The sequence below is a fragment of the Monodon monoceros genome, unplaced genomic scaffold (assembly GCF_005190385.1).
Source record: "Monodon monoceros isolate NGI ecotype Baffin Bay Population unplaced genomic scaffold, NGI_Narwhal_1 Super_Scaffold_5, whole genome shotgun sequence".
Taxonomy (NCBI): Eukaryota; Metazoa; Chordata; class Mammalia; order Artiodactyla; family Monodontidae; genus Monodon; species Monodon monoceros.
The window spans coordinates 94,242,419-94,260,113 of record NW_021703782.1 but is presented as its reverse complement, the minus strand read 5'-3'; the positions used below and the strand labels follow the sequence as shown (position 1 = coordinate 94,260,113).

Sequence of the window (17,695 nt, the reverse complement as noted above, 5' to 3'; positions counted from 1 at the left end):
GAACCTTATTTTATGCCATAAGTAAAAATAAATTCCATGGATTTAAAAATCTAGATCTTAAAAAACTATAAAAGCTGTAAGAAAAATATAAATGAACATTCATAACATCTTGTAGTGATACACTTCCTATTAAATACAGTACTTAAGGTAGAAGTCACAAAAGAAAAATGAATGGATTCAGCTATAATTTTTTTTTTAATTCCTGGAGTCGTAAACTGAAGCCTGGGACCAAGAGTGAGAAAGTGACTAACTTGTCACTGTGCTGCTTTTATGGCTGTAGATTAGCTTTTTGAATGAAATAATAATGCAAAAATTTAAACTTCCAGAGTCAAAAAATTAAAGGCAAATAATATACTAAAAAGAAGATGTATTTGCAACATCTACCACAGGCATAGGCTACTATATTTAATATATGAACTAATAAATATTAATAATGTCATGTAGCCTTTTGTTCAGAAATGGGCTTTGCAGACAGACAGATCGAATCAGCTCCAAGGCTCCCTCTTGCCAAATGTATGACTTAGGCCATGTTCTCTCTTTGCCTCAGTTTCTTTCTCTGCAAAATGAGGATAATACCCTCCTGTAATATAACAAGTAAAATATCTGATCTTTGTCCCCAAGTCCTGGTACAGAGCTCCTTAAACCCTGAGTGATAAGGGTGAGAGAAGCATCTCTTGTTCTAATGAGGTGACTCTGGGTGGGCTCCTCGATGAGGATGGGGGATGGTCACTAGAAAGATCAACACTTAATTAGAAGTTTGAAACTTTCAGCCCCATCCCCCAATCTCCAAGGAGAGTGGGGATGGAGATTGAGTTATCACCAATGGCCAGTTATTTAATTAATCATGCCTATGTAATGAAGCCTCCATAAAAACTCCTGAACAACAGAGTTCTGAGAGATTCAGAGCTGGTGAACACATCAAGGTCTGTCCACGGGCACAGAGGCACCCGCACTCAGGACCATTCTGGACTTCACTCTATGTACCTCTTCATCTGGCTGTTCACTTACATCTTTCATAATAAACCTGTAACAGTAAGTACAGTGCTTTCCTGAGTTCTGTGAGCCATTCTAGCAATCCATCAAACCTGAGAAGGGGGTTGTGGGAAACCCCAATTTATAGCCAGTCTCTCAGTGACCTGATACTTGTAATTAGTGTCTGAACTGAAGGCAGTCTTGTGAGACTGAGCCCTTAAATCTGTGAGTCTGATGCTAACTCTGGGTCATTAGTGTCAGAATTGACACCTAGTTGGTGTCAGAGTTAGAGAGGTGGCCTTGGAAAAAACATCACATATTTGGTGTCAGGAGGAAAAAATTCTCTTACCTCCTCATAGAGTAACTGTGTGAATTAGATGAGATAACTGATGCAAGACATTTAGCAAAGAGTGGACGTCAATAAAATATTAGTATTGTCATTGCTACTAGAAAAAAAAAGATGAACCCAGAAATTGGAAAATGGATGAAAATCATTAATAGGTAATTCTTGAAAGAAGAAAAACAAATGATCAATCAACAAATAGGGTGCTGAACCTCATCAATCATCAAAGAAATGCATCTTCAAATAAGATACCATTTTCTACTTGTTTAATTGCCAAATATTAAAACTAATGGCAATGCCCATTGCTGGGGTCACTTCAATGGTATGAACTTCCTCAACTGCAAAGAGGCAACATGTGTTAAAAGTCTTAAAAGTTATACCATACTCTTTGACCCCAGTATTTCTGAGAATGTATCCTAAAGCAGGAAAGCAAAACATAAATGTGCACAAATATTTAGCTGCAAAAATGCTCCTTATGGCACTAGTCATAATAGCAAATAAAGAAAACAATAGAAGCCATCTAAAAGGCCTGCATCCAGGCAAATAAGTGAACAAAGTATGATCCATCTTTAGCAGAATATCATGTAGCTATTACAATAGAAATATTTAATGGCAAGAAAGATTTCCATGATATAGAAGGTGATTAAAGGAAGGCTATATAACACTTTATATGGTATTTAAAATTATATACATATTTGAGAAAATGTAAAGGTATATATGAAAATATTATAGAATTATGGCAAAATTATAGGAGGCTATACTTTGCTCCTTACTGGCAAATTCTGAGGTATTTACAATAAACAGCTATTTTTGAAATGATTTTTTTAAACAATAAACTTTTTAAGGCAACTTTTACTAAGCTATTATAAAGAGTGAAAATCTATCAAGACTATTCTCTTTAAAGTATTCTAAAAAACTAAGAAAAAACAATTACTCAGGTGGGTTTTCTCAGCCTACTCCCAGTTTTTTTTCACTAATTCATTTATTTATATATCACATTTTCTTTATCCATTCATCCATTGATGGATACTTAAATGGTTTCCATATCTTTACCATTGTAAATAATGCTGCAATGAACAAGGGGGGGGGGTACATATATCTTTTCAGATTAGTGTTTTTGTTTTTTTCAGATAAATATCCAAAAGTGGGATGGCTATAAAGAAATAGCCAGAAAAGCTGGTTTGGTCAAGAGCTGGTTGGGCATTTTTCTTAATTTATAGAGAGAAGTAATGAAGCTTTACAGAGCTCCTACCATCCTATTCATGTTTGTGAGTAGGGTACTATTACGAACTCCTTACCTAGTGGTCTGACCCTAATGCCCTGAGCTGAGGCTCCAAACACCTTCAGAGAAGAGCCATAGAGGCCTCAGTGGGCTAAGTGAACACTGGCCATGGACAGGAAGTGTCTTTGTCTGGGCCACTATAACAAACTACCGTGGACCGGGTGACTTATAAACCACAGCGACTTATTTCTCACACTTCTGGCAGCTGGAAGTCCAAGATCAGGGTGCCAGCAGTCGGGTTCTGATGAGAACCCTCTTCTGGGTTGCAGAATTATTGTATCCTGCCGCGGCAGAAAGAGGGCACGAGCTCTCTGGAGTCCTTTTATAAGGGTCCTTCCACCCACATGAACTAATCACCTCCCAAATGCCCCACCTCCTAATACATCACGTTGAGGGTTAGGATTTTAACATATGAATTTTGGAGGGACACAAACAACATTCAGTCTACTGCAGGCAGGTTCCCTCTCTAGGTTCTTTCTCTCTTGTAAAGGTTAAAAGCATCTCGTTCAACATTCTACGCCCCCAGAGTCAGCCAATTAATAACTGAAACGGTGAAAACCACAAGTTGAATTTGTGGCAGAGCAGTACTTTACTAAATGAAAAACTATTGCCTAACGCTCTTTCCTACCACCATCACTCCCAACATGCACATTTTTATTCTAGGGGAAAAGAACTGAGGAGAGGGGGTTAAAATTGGAATAAGAACTGACAGTAGCCTTCAAGGACACATGTCTATCTGAAATCTCTCAGTCCAGGGTGAGGAACACCTCCCGGTGGGGGCCAAACCCCCATGTAGCCTTCTGGTCTATTTCACTTGAACCTGGGCAGGGCTGAGGCAGGGCTGAGGTTCATCCCTGTGGCTGAAACCTAGAGAATAATCTCCCTTCACCTCTATGCCTAGCCCTTGACTGCCAGGAAGGGGCCAGGCCCTCTGCCCCGCCAAGGCCCCCAGGCCCTCTGCCCCGCCAGAGAATTTCAGGACCCCCCAGTAGCAAACAGTGGCTACTGATCAGTGCATTAACAATTCAAAGGTAATGAATGGTAATGAAATCTGCCTCTTTCTGAGCTGTCTCTACTGTGCCAAGCACTGTGCTAGATGGTCTGCAGGCTTATCTCATTTAATACCCACAACAATGCTATGGAACAGGGTCTATTGCTGTTATTGTTTGTTGTCCCCACTTTAAGACAAAAAGACTGAGGCTCAGAGATGTCAACTAACTCATCCGAGATCTCAAGGCTAGTGAGTGGCAGACCTGAGACTTGTCACCTCCCCACCTCCCCTCTCTCCGTACCCTCCTCCCTCCAATCTATTTTCTGGCCTGGCTGAGCTATCTGTAGTTTCCTGAAGGCACCAGGCAGGTCACCTCCTCTATGCCTTTGCTGGGCTGTGGTCCCCATTCAGAGAGTCCTGGCCTCCCACCCCTTGGTTTGGCTTGCTGTCTCCCACCCATCATTTAAGGCCAGCTCAGCAGTTCTGCAGCCAGGAAACCCTCCTAAACCAAACTCCTCAGATTACATTAAACACAGAGATATTCTTGGGCTTCTCTGAACATGCCACAACCATGCTTATTTCTAGGTTTTATGGACATGATCTTCCCTCCACCTAAAACAGTCTTTATTCACACATGCAAGCACGCACATACACACACACACAAAAGAGCATGTACACGCGTGCTCACATACGTACACACAAATGCGTCTTTCCCCTAATCCTACTCCTCCTTCAGGTGTCCTAGAAGTCAGGGACTCTGAGAAACCTTCCCTGAGCCATTGCCCACAGCCGCCCTTCCCAGAAGGCGGCGCCTCTGCTTTGCAGCCCCGCACAGGGGACTTCTTTCATATCACACTCTTCATACTGGCTTTTCATTGTTTCCACATCGCAACTGAACTCCTTCAGGGCAGTGACTGTCTCACTGTCCTCTGGGTGAGAGCCAGGCACAAAACAGGTGTTCAATAAATTTTAGTTGGCTCAGTGAATGCTCCCCCTGCCTGCTTCCTTCTTGTTTGTGCCCCTAGACTGTGGAAATAGAGAATTATATGTCCCAATATCTTGTTTCCACTTGGGTTGAATTGTTTTTGAAACCAGAGGCCCCTTGCTTTTATGGCAGGAAATGAAGAATCCTGAAAGAATATAAAGAAATTCTTGCCAGGAGTTCCTTTGAGAATGAAACACTCTGGGGTAGACAATATCATTTTTCCTAAGACTAGAAGTAATCTGGGTGGGGGAAGGTGGACAGCATTAGTCAAGAGGAGAAAGAAAGATCTTCCTGCAAATTAAAGCTCTGATCCTATATCCAATCATCATGGAAAGGAGTTGTTTATTTCCAGGAAACTCATATATGAGATACTCCTTCAACTGCATTGGTTCACAGTGACACTAAGATGCTTCCTTTGTTTGTTTGCTTTGGGGAATTGTATTTACTCACCTTGTATTTGTTATGAGAAATTAAACTTATTTAACACGCTTGTAACAGTTAACCCACTGACTTAAGTTCTCACTCATCTTGCCATATTTAATCCAAATGGTAGCTAAAATGGCACAAATTCTCTTAGAATTAGAAAAAAACATTGGTAAGTTTGTTCTTTATATAGTTTATGTAATTAAAAACAAATTATTATATATAAGATTCATTTTTAAAACTCAATGCAGGTTAATACCAACAGTGTGATAAGTTATGCTGATAGCATGAACCCTTGATATGATGTGGTGAAAATGACACTACCTCTGTGGTTTTCCTCCCCCAAAACCCATAACTCTAATCATGAGAAAAATATCAGACAAACTCCGATGAAGGCTATTCTACAAAACATCTGACCCTTCACCTCAAAACTGCCAAGGTCATCAAAAACAAGAAAAGTCTGAGAAACTGTCACAGCCAAGAGGAGCCTAAGGAGATACGATGACTAAAATGTAATGTGATACCCTGGAGAGGATCCTGAAACAGAAAAAGAACATTAGGTAAAAACTGAGGAAATATGAATAAAATAAGAAATTTTGTTAATAATATTAAACCAATATTGGTTCATTAATTATGGCAAATGTACCATACTAATGTAAGATGTTAGTAAGATGGGGAAATTGGGTACAGGTATATGGAAACTCTCTGTACTATCTTCATAATTTTTCTGTCAATCTAAAACCACGCTAAAATTCCTAAAATAAAAGGTTTTTTTAAAAAAAAAACTCAATGTAGAATTATGACATTTTTCTATGTCTTTCTTTCTTCCCGCTCCAAAATGATCACTGTCCTGTTTTTCTTCTCTTCGCTCTTCCTCTCCTTGCTTTAACAAGCACAGTCCTCAAGCACGTCCTCCACGTGATCCTGTAAATGGCTTGTAGCAATTGACTGAGAGCACGTGAGTGTATATGGCAGACTGATTGGCTTAATGATCCACTTCTTCTCATGTTCATATATCATGCCCTTTGTCACATGCTTCTTAGTTTATTTCTCCACTGCTTGAATACTGGCTGGCCTATTGACATGCTTTGGCTAATGAGATGTTAGCAAACAGGATGCAATCAGAGACGTGAAAAAGGGCTTGAACATTCCAACTTGCTTCTTTTACTTCTGCCACTGCCATGTGACCTGTCCTGAGCTAGACCGCTGGAGGATGAAAGTCATGTAGAGCAGAGCAGAGGCACCCCAGCATAGATGACCCAACAGTCAGCCTACTCCCAGACATGTAAGCAAGCTCATCCAAGTTCAGTAGAGCTACCTGCCTGATTCACCGCTGTCCACAGTTGCATGAGCAAACCCAGATCAAGTCTAACCCAGATCATCTGAATTGCACTGACTCCTGAGCTAAATAAACATTTTGTGGTCGGTTGTCACATAGCATTTTTGTGGCAAGAGACAACTGATGCAACACCAACTAACATGCAAGTATTGGTCCATCTCAACTGGAAAGAGGTTCCTTGGCAGAAAAGAGAGATGAAAGGGAAAATTCCAGGAAGCCCTTCCCACAGAAGAAAAGAGCAATAGAACCCCATGACCAGGCCTTTAATTACCAACTCCAGCTTCATCTCTAACCCCTTCCAGCATTTATCCTTATACTCATTAATACCAAACTCCCTAAATTTCCCTACCAGTATGGGGAGTCACTCTCAAATAATGCTTAAGCTTATCAGGTCCTGGTGTCAGACTGTCTGGGTGCAGCTCACCACTACTCACTTGGTTGTGTGACCCTGGGCAGGTCACCTGATCAGCTCCTTCATGTGTAAAATACTGACAATAACAGTACATATCTCATAGAGTTGAGAGGTTCAAATGAGTTGGTAGATCTAAACTGCTAAGAACAACGTTTGGTACATATAGTATGTACTCAGTAAATGATAGCTAGAGGTAGTGGTAGTAGCAGCAGCAGTATTCTGACTAATCTGTCTACCCAGAAAGTTCTTTCCACTCTTCTTCACCTAGATAATCTCTAGTCCTCCTTGAAGGCTCTTGCCTTCTCCTCCAAGAAGCCTTGCTTGGCCCTAGCACAACCCATCCTTGCACCCTTCCTTTGAACTCACAGAACTCAGGACTTTTACCTTCCCCTGAAGCTTGAGACATGATTTTCAAACGACCTCTATGTAACTGCCTTTCCCTCTAGACTGTAAGCTTCTTAAGGACAGAGTCTATACCTTGCTGTTCACTGAGTAATCCAAATATGAGGCTCAGAGCTACAGGCACTATGCCTCTTAAGACCTAGATGAGCTTGTCTTGAATCCCCATCACTCAACTTGAGGAAAGCTTGGGCAGCTCCTCAAGTTTTCTGACAATTCCCAGGGAACTGACATTGTCATGAACCCTCTGAGCCCCAGCTTCTACCAACTGAATCAGTTCATTTATGCCTGTCCTGCTTGTCGTATGCACTCCCTCACTTCCTTAAAAGTTGATGCAGATCTGGAATTTGACTCATTTTCTTATTTGCAGTACATGAGCTCAAAGGACCCTGACACATGCAGCAGACTCTACAAGAGGTTTGCAGAAATTACAGGAGTGAAGATGGTGTTGCATTACAATAGCCCAAGCATGTTAAAATTCTGTGGTAGACAACCCTGGTCTTCAAGAAGTCCCTGAGCTGCTGCTTCCCCTACCAACATCAGCCCTCATGCCTCTCCTCTCTCCTCACCCTCCATACCCAAATTCCTGCTGATTTGTTACCCTGACTGCTTCAGCTCCTGCTTCCTTATCTCTAACCAGAGCCCTTGGGGAGGGCTCACTCACAACCCCAGGTGCTACTCATCAAACTACTTTCCCCAGGAGGAATTCTGGGGCTAGTTTTTAATTTGCCTTTTACACTACTAGCCAGCACAGTCCCCAGCTCATGGTAGCTACCCTACCCTACCATAAGTATCAACTTAAGTCAAATTTTCAGGCGACATCTAGACAGACTCAGGTAAGAATGGACTCAGATAAGACATATGAGAAAGGAAACAAAAGGCCAAACAACAGACTGAGAGTTTTCCTTATGATTCTTATAAACCTTAGTCTTATTAAGTTTTTCATCATCAAAAGGGAAAATTCATACCAAGCTACAGGCAATGGAGAGCAGGAGTTAAAAGCAAGGTCTTTGGAGTCTAGATGACCTGGGATCAAATTCTAGTTTTCTAACTAACCATCACCATCACCAAGTAATTAACTTCTCTGAGCTCCAATATCCTTAGCCTTAAAATGCAAATAATGGTACACAGGTCATGGCCTTGTTGGAAAAAGTAAATGAGAAGTATACAAAATGTCCCACACAGTCCTAGCCCATAGTAAGTGCTGTGACAATAGTTTCTCTCATCTAACGAGGAAATGGGTCTTCATATCTAGGAATCCTGGGAAAGAAAGAAACCCGAAAAGATAGAATAGAGGCCCTAAGGTATCTATCTGCTTCTCTCCTATGCATCCAGAATTGTACTAGTTACGAACCACCCTTGGAAGAAATGAGAAAATCATTGCTCAAATCATTTTCTGTGTTCTGTGGCACGGATGAGGCTCCCAGTTGAGAAAGGCTGGGATAGAGGGAGGCAGGACTAAGGAGCTGGATTCCTAGAAACATGATATGAGAAGGAGGATTTCTTGGATATTTTAGGGGCCTGGGAGGAAAAGAATGATCTAGAACTTTAAATAGTTGAAGACCCCCTGTGATCTCCTCACCTAAGCCTCTCCTATGGCTTCTCTTCTCTCAGAAAAATCACATCAAGGTCCCAACATGAAGGATCTCAGATACATGGCAGGTCTCAGATTCATGAAGACTTTCTGACCTTTATTTCAATTATGGTTGTATATCACAGGATTAAATAAGGCACTCATTATGCAACTTTTAACTTGTGCCAATAACCAAAAACTCTGCTTCCTAGGGAGCTCAATGAGTGCCATATATGACCACATATAAAGCAACCCCATATATAGGGAGAGGCCTTACTATCCCTGACAAAATATCAATAAAAAAGATTTTTGATCAAGCTGAATATACAACCTTTTAGGGTTATACAAGAAATAGTCATATTTCTACTCATAGTATTTAATACAGCAGTTAAGTTATACAAACACATCTAAGACAACCCAGTACATAAAATTATATTAATGTGGAAATATACTGCTTTCACCCACTCTCATGTATATTGTAATAACTTTATTCAAAGTCTTCATGTGCATCTTCAACTTCATTGTCTTTGTCACCATCAGAGCCATTTTTTGAGTCATCTAACTCAGTTTTTCAGAGTGTATCATCTGTACTTCTGCTTCAGGACTATAAGTTGGCCCACAAATCATACTCACATCTCAAATGCAGCCCAAAGCAACAATTCCCATTTTCAGAACTCTGGAAAAGTTTGTTTTTATTTATCTTCTGGTGTATATTTGTGATGTTCAAAGCATAACCACTTTAATTCTCTTGTTTCATGAAAACATCTGTTTAACTTTCACCCATCACTTACATTTGGGAAGGCAGAACCCAAGAAAATTTATTGAATTTGGGTTAGATTCCTTTGCCTATCATTCTAAACGACTATATCAGGTTGTATAATATTTGGGCATACAGAGTAATAATTTTTATGGAGTCTGTTTCATCTTATGAATAGCACAAATATACTGCAATATATTTTTGGTACTACAAGTTCTAAGTTGTTCGATATTTACAATTAATATAACACATAAATCCTGTATTTTTGCTTTTTAATCTTTGCTTAAACTATAAGGCCCTCACCACTGTAAATAAAACCTGCCTACATCATTCATTCTCCCCAAATACAAAGATCTCCATCTTTCTTGTCTTGCCTTTTTGCTTTCTCATTCACAACTCTGAAATTCATTCATTCATTCACGGAACTCATCAAGTGTCTTAGCTCATGAACATCAAAAGAAAGGCTGACCTCATGTTGTCACAAGTCCACGGCATGGGACGCAAATTCATTTCATAACACTTGTCATTTTCACTAAACTTATGTTTTTTTCTTGTTCTAATTCAAGTACAGTTCAGTAATTTCTCTTGTTCTCTAAATAGTACTTAAATCAAGTTCCTTTATCAGTCTCTTGACTTTTCAGATAGCTCTCAGCATGACCAAAATAGAAAGGCCAGAATGAACCAAGCATTGAAGGGGAATTCAGGATCCTGGCCCGGCCCAAGCAGCAAGTTCATGCTAGAAAAATGCTGAAAGAGACTGTGCAACAAGAGAGCCTGACCGGCTCTTTGGACATTACCTTTTGGGCAGTGGGGAGCCACCGAATATTTTCTAGCTGACAACAGACATTTAAAAAAAAAATCCACAGGTCATTTAGCATAACATGGCCTTTAGGATCAGAGAAAACACTACATTCAAATCTGGTCAATTAATAACGGTAAGATCTTGGACATCTCACTTCCCATAAACTTCTGTTATTTAGGTGAACATAATAATATACACCTCAAAGACAATGACTGTAAAATGCTTAGCATAGAACCTGGCATAAAATAGGTGCTCAAGAAATGGTGGCTGTCAAGTCATATTATGAAGTCATGTTTGGGGAAAGTTAATCTATTAGAGGTAGGTATGCATGAAGGATTAGAGGCAGGGAGATAATTGTATTGATAATATACAGGAAGGGTGGGATAACGGCTTGGAATCCTGCAAGATCAGGGATAAACAGGACAGATGGGACAAGACAAAGACAAGACTAAGGATGACCCAGATAGTCAGCCCAGCTAATCAGCTAAATGAGAGAACATCAGTGCCTTCCAGAAGTAATGTTGAGACAGTGGAAAAAAGGGGGATAAAAGCACTGGACGACCCAGATAGCCCAGCTAAACAGCTAATCAAGGAAACTTCAGTGATATTCAGAGGGAACGTCATGATACGGAGAAGAAAAGGATAAACTTGCTTCTAGATACAGTGAGTTTAAAGTCACGGTGGTAAAACCAAGGAAATGTTTACTAGAAAGTTGGAAACATGAAACTCTCAGGAGATAAGTCACAGTTAGAAAAAGAGGCTTTGGAAAGGCTTCCACTGAGGCAAGAGTTAAGATAGTAGAAACAGAACTCTCCACAAGGTGGGACATCTGAACCACACGGGGTTGATGAGACAGGCTCTCTTACCCACTAGTTTAATTCTGGTTTGATTTTCTTTCCTGCTCAACTCAAAACTCCAAGAGAACAGAGAGACTGTCAACAGGGATGCTTATTACTATATATCCAAAGCCAAGTTTAGGGTTGGGCACAGAACAGGCTTTTCTTGAATATTGTTCTTCTAATCCATCACGCATGAGATAATCAGAGAGACCACAGCAAGTCCAGGCTTGATGCTAAGTGTTTTATATTCCTGTCATTTAAAATTCACTCAACAACTCTTTGAGGTGTATATTGTTATGTTATTATGTCTGCCTAAATAACAGCAGCTTATGTAAAATGATATGTCCAAGATCTTGAAATTATTGGTCTCTCTGATCATCTCAAGCAATTCTGAAGCTCTAATCGTCCCCTCCTAGGTCTTTGATTCATATAAACTAGGGAAATAAATCATTGGTAGAAAATATCTTTCAAAACATAGAGTTTTTTTTAAAAAAAACATACAGTTTTGTTGGGCAGCAGAACTGCAGAGAAATAAAACTGTCCCTGAAGGGGAAGAGTTGGGAGCTGCTTGTAGGCAGGGATTTCAAAGGAGAAGGGATGCATGCAGTCAAAAGCAACTAAATGGTCAAGAACTCTAGAGGACAAACACTGCCCCTCCCTGTGTGTGTGATTCCAGCTTGGGGAAACAATCCCATTTGCCTGGATTACTAAAACAGGACCCCGTTGGGATGGGGGGAGGGGTCTATCAAAGAGGATTTAGCCCATGTTCTTTTTTTTTTTTTCACACACACACACACTGTATTTTATTTTTACAAGAGATAAACAGACTGACACCAAGCATTGTAAATGGATGACCATAACAAAAGCAACAATGACTGCAATTACCAAACACGAAACACTCATACTAGGTCATAATATTGACATTCGGTCCAGTATTAGCCCACGTTTTTTGTTTTTGTTTTTGCAGTAGGCGGGCCTCTCGCGTTGCAGAGCACAGGCTCTGGACGCACAGGCTCAGCGGCCATGGCTCACGGGCCCAGCCGCTCCGCGGCATGTGGGATCTTCCCGGACAGGGGCACGAACCCGCGTCCCCTGCATCGGCAGGCAGACTCCCAACCACTGCGCCACCAGGGAAGCCCTAGCCCATGTTCTTGACAGAAGGGAGATGAAGGCAGGCTGAGGAGGAAGATCAGTTCGGCTCAGACCACACCTGCCTCTGCAGCCCCTCCCCGCCAGGCTGGGAATCTCTGAGCTCACACTTCACCAGCTTTGCAGGGTGCTTTCCTTTCTTTCATTTCTCGACTCCCAGCCTGACATTTCCTAGTACCAATGGGGCACTCTCATCATTCCATTGGAATGAAGGCCATCTTCTGGGTATACTTTTCAAGTAGAATCAATACTCACCTCGCTTTACAAATGGCAAGAGGGGAAGATGATGCAGCCACGGAAAGCCCAAATCTTCTGATAACTGAAAACCAATCACAGTTGGATGAGGCTGTGGTCAGACATGTTCAACAATCAAGCTTCCTGAGGGACTTTCCTCCGTAGGTTTCTAGGCTTTTCAAGATGTTTCTATCATCATCACAACAGAAGAAATGACTCCAGCTAGCCTAAGGAAATCAACATTACATAGATCAAAATGACTGCATCCCTTCTACCTACCAAAACAGTGCTATTGTATGTTTCCCAGCCAAAATATAGGCTTCAGGAAATATCTCCGTTAGTAACGTCAGTGTGGCTGCAGTAAAGCATTCTAGAATGGTCTGACCTTGCCCATGAAGAAGAAGAAAATAATTCCCGAAACAACTAGCTTTGCTTCTCCTCCCCCAAAAGAAGGATGAAATAATAATAAATCAGACACCTCTCCCCTCTAACATCAAAATCTGTCCCGGGGGGTGTAGAACTGACTCACCTGTGTGACTAGCTGGTCTATAGCTGACGTAACTGCCAAACATAGGGATTTAAACCACAAACCCAAACAGGAAACCACGATTTGAGGAAACCATGGACACATCCCTCTCTGATCCCCTCACCCCGGAAGGGGAAACGATCTTCAGACAGTGTCCAGGGCCACTTTTCCTATTCTGCAGCAGTACCAAATTTGACAACTGGTGACCAAGCTTCTTTCGAAAGAGGGGAGAGAGAGGGAGTTCTGCTAACCCCAAAGGCGGACATTGCCAGACGTAGGCAAGGCCTGGTGACGGCAGGAGAGCACATGATTGTTGCCCAGTTTTCTGAACATAATAACCTCAGAAGAAGACCTGTGTGTCACCAGGCCTAAAGTTGACTCTTTGCTGGTCCATTAGCTCCTCAAAAGCACGGATATTGTCTGTCTTGTCCACTGCTGGCTCCCAAGGCCCTAGATAGTGCCTGGTACACAATATGCACTCAAAAAATTGTTTGGATAAATTAATAGATGCCTCAAATTTGGTTTCTATTTGGAATTAGTGATTAATTTTAATGAAAGACACCTGACATATCATTGATCCACAGCAACAAAAGAGCTTCTAGAGGCAAGAACAGATGTATAGGGTGGTCCCTAGGGTGTCGATGACTTCCCTCCTATCAGCATTTCAGAAAAAGCACTGATTTGGGATCAGACCGACCTGGCCTCAAAGCCTGGCCCTACCTCTTTCACTCTGGGTAAATTTGGGCAAATTATTCCACTTCCCTGAACTGTGCATTTCCATCGCTAAAATGGGAACAGTAATATTGACCTCAAACGGCCTTTGTGAGATTTAAACAGTCTAGGGTGTGTCAAACGGCTAACACAGTACCTGGCCCATAGCAGGTGTTAAATGTTATATACCTTTGCTGGTGTTATTATTACCACCAAGGTAGAGGAAGGAAGGGCAAACAGTGAGTGACCGCCTAATGTCTATTGTCTCCATTCTTCTCCATTCCTCTCTAGACATCATTACCCTTCTGCCCAAGTTCCTGCTGGCAGGGAGGAAGACCAAGATGGGCACTCAGGATTCTGGAGGCCCACTTACCATAAACTTTCACCTATCCTAGCCAGTGCTGGGCTAGTACATGTTTAATAACTGGTTCTCTAAGGAGGAAAAAGGGCCTTGATTTGTAGCTTTTGCCAATTTCCATGGTGTAAATATTCCCATGGCCAATTTCAAGCTGCCAAGGTGATGATATGGAGCACAGAGTTGGTAAGAGATGAGTAATATCATTATATCATATTTTCACCATTCAGCTACAACAGACGTAAATAACCTCAAGAGTAAAATAATCATAGTAACAGTAAAATGTAGTAAAATAATTAAGAAGTGCTGTCTTGAATATTCCCTTACCTTTGTTTTCATTATAATTCATTTGATTATAAGTTTATATAATTTTCAATAATGGCTGTGTTTCACAACCAGCTTGCAAAATTCCTGAAAATTTAACAAACGGACCAGTGTGAACTGGCTCCAGCACAATGCTGATTCTACTCTACTTCTGCCCACAGTGTCAGTATCATCAGAATGGAGTTCGGGCAAATGCAGTGGGCCTGGACATTAAAGGACTCCGATGGCCAGTGAGACTTCCGCAGAATTCAAGAAAACTTTCAGGGAGACAAATTCTCCTTTGACCTTCTCTAAAAATCTCTCCAGAAGAAAGCAATCATCCTTTGGGGTCTTTAAATGAGGAGATCATTCGGTTTCTTATGTTCAGGGAAGATCCAGCGTAAGTCAGCACACTGGAATACCAGAGACTTAATCTATAAAGTTGGGGTGATGGAGTGACGTCTGGAGAAAAGAGCATGAGTCATCACCTGCCTCTGGCCACCACATGGCTATGCGTCTTTTGGCAACTGACTTCATCTCCCATAGCCTCATTTTCATCACCTGCAGAATGGGGACAGCACCTTCCTGTAAGTGTGGCTGTGAGGTTGATGAGATCATGTATTCCAACTGACTCTGTGAACTGTGAAGCATCATAAACACATAAGGCATTGCCTCTATATGAGGAATGAGACAGAGACCTGGAGTGAGAAAGAGCTGGATGGGAAGAGGAGGGAGAAGGTAGCCAATTTAGACAGGGGACTATGGGGAAAAAACAGGAAGAAGAGGTTGGGAGTAGGACGAAAATAAGGGAAGTAGGGGTGAGAGATGGCAGTAAGCAGTCCGTTGCGTTTGGAGTCATTGCCTCAATGATTTTCCCACCCTCTGGCCACACTCACTGCAGCAGGTTCTTCCTTATTTCTTAACAGTTCCCATGTTCATCCTAGGACAGGGCTTTTACACCATCCCTAATACCAAGAATGGATTCTGGCTTTCTCAGCCTGTACCCTGTGGCCTTCCTGACCCACGTGTGCTCCTTCCTCATCACAGATGGACCCACCTCAGCTACAGCTGGCATTAGAATTATCTGACACCCAGAGCTCTATTTTGACAAAAATCCTCCTTGAGCTCAACCATGTTTCTGTCTCTCTCTGACATGAAGCTAGAAATACTACTGGGTCTCAAAAGAGAAAAAAATGAAAATCAATTTCAATCAAGGCAACGGCTTGCTTTTGTAATGCCTTTGTTAATCAGGCATTTTTGTGCAAGGATTCTTAAGAAAGTCTCTTTCAAAAACACTCCATTTCCCTGGCCAAGGCGGGGTACAAATGGGATAGATGGGTTGATGTTCAGTGTTGAGACTTTTCAGCAATGGAACAGGCAGTTCAGGAGGTGAATATCTTCTCATTACAGGAAGGACCGAGAAGAGGTTGGGCAATGTCTTTAGTAATCATGTCGTAGAGGAGTTGAGAGCACTCAACAGGTTGGCTTCTCAAGATTCTTCCAAACTTAGACTCTCCCACAATGATTCAAATATAGCCAGCCTCAGCTCCCATCCTTCGAGTCTCACAGCATAGTTTCCCCACCCTTTAGCAGGGCTGTCATGAAAACTGGAGCACGCCCTCCCCCGATACACTCAGCCAACAGAATTACGGGGAGTCTACAGAATGGTATTCCTCCTGAGGACACTCAGTTCCCAGGGCGTCTCCAACCTCAACCATAGTTACACTTTATTTTTGTCTTTGAGGCTACCATAGAAACTTGGGTTCAAACGTATTTAACTTTATTTGACTTTATATATGGGGAATCTGAGGCCCCCATCCCACATCCCTGGCTGCTGCCTTAATCATCTCTCACCTGGACAAGTGCCACAGGCACTGGTGGCCCTCCTGCCAGCCTCTCTCATTCCACCTCATCCTCCACACAGCAGTGGAATGATCGTTTTGAAATGTAAATGTGACCGTGTTCCTCTTCTGCCTACAATTTTTCCATAGCTTATCACTGTCTACAGGTACAGAAGTCCCAGTGAGCCTGGCTTCACTGGATCTTTATGATCTGTGCCCTCCCTTCTTCCCTGCTTTCTTCTCCGTATTACCTATGATGGACCTGTACGCAATCGCAATTGATTGCCCAAAGACACCATGCTTGCTACCTCCTGCCTCCATGCTTTATGCAAGTAATTCTCTCCTTTGAGAACAGTGCCACCTGGCCCATCATCACTCCTACTCCACCTGGTAAAGGTCTCTTTTTCCCATAATGCCTATCTCAAACACCACCTCCTCTTTAATACCTTCCCAGAACCACTTAAGAAGGTTTAATTCCCTCCCGTTTTTCTATTCCCACAGAATCTTATACATCCTTTAGCTCTGCAGTCATCACTCATCTTTGCCTTACCTGCCTGCATCTCCAGGGGCTGTGAGGGCTGAGACTGAGTTATACTCATCTCTATCCCCCAGAGGGCCTGAAACAACACTTGGCTCTTCTCCAAATGGCTTGTCCAAGGTCATACAACTAGAAGAGGTCAAGTGTGAATCAACTCTTGATAACCTCATTTCCTCACTTGCTTTCTCTCAGTCTCTCAGCCCTATATTATTCACCTTTCCTCATTTTTTCTCCCACCCTTTTGTGGATACAAATCTGACCTGAACAACCCGAAGTTTCAACTTTAACTTTTACTGATATGCTTTTCCAAAGCAGCTCAACGAACTTCTGTGCTGCTCTCTCTGCCTCTCCAGCTTCCTCAATGGTTTCTGGATGCAGCTCTGAGCATAACCCATCAGGGAGGCACACAACACTACCCCCAGTACAAACTTCCAGAAAATACCTCAGTCTTTGCCACTTACACATACTTGATCTGATTATAACCCACCTGCCATAAACCATCCAGCAACGTCTTCACAATCCACCCTGGTGTACAGCTGGTTGTCCACAAGAGTCCAAAAATAAACATATCTGGAGAGTCTCCTATAGAGAAAGTTTAAAGAAAGGAAAATGATGAAAGCAAAGTATTTTTCCCAAATACTTTCATATCCATTACTGAACTCAATCCTCTTCATATCCACTCATCCCACCCACTTCATTTTACAGACCAGTCAGCAATCCAGAGACGTGAGGATGCTTGCCCAACGCTGCACAGTTAGTTATAAGCAAAAGTATAGATGTCTTCAGGATCTCTCAGCACCAGTCTTTAAGGTTCTTCTGCATGCTCAAGGAACAGCGGATTCATTCACTCATTCATTCATTCATTCATTTTCTTCCTTCCTTTCTTTCTTTCAACTCCCACCAACATTAGGGCCACTATTC

General features: G+C 41.9%; 1 long non-coding RNA gene across 1 annotated transcript in view; it reads right to left on the bottom strand.

Annotated features, from left to right (window-relative positions):
• The window catches only part of LOC114884594, a 116,454-nt gene extending 99,098 nt beyond the window's left edge, over positions 1-17,356 (bottom strand). Inside the window, exons 1-2 of the long non-coding RNA XR_003790867.1 lie at positions 17,262-17,356; positions 12,522-12,727 (exon numbers count right to left, since the gene is read on the bottom strand). This is a non-coding gene — a long non-coding RNA (uncharacterized LOC114884594). The remainder of the gene's footprint in view (positions 1-12,521; positions 12,728-17,261) is intronic.
• Between the last annotated feature and the right edge of the window lie 339 nt (positions 17,357-17,695).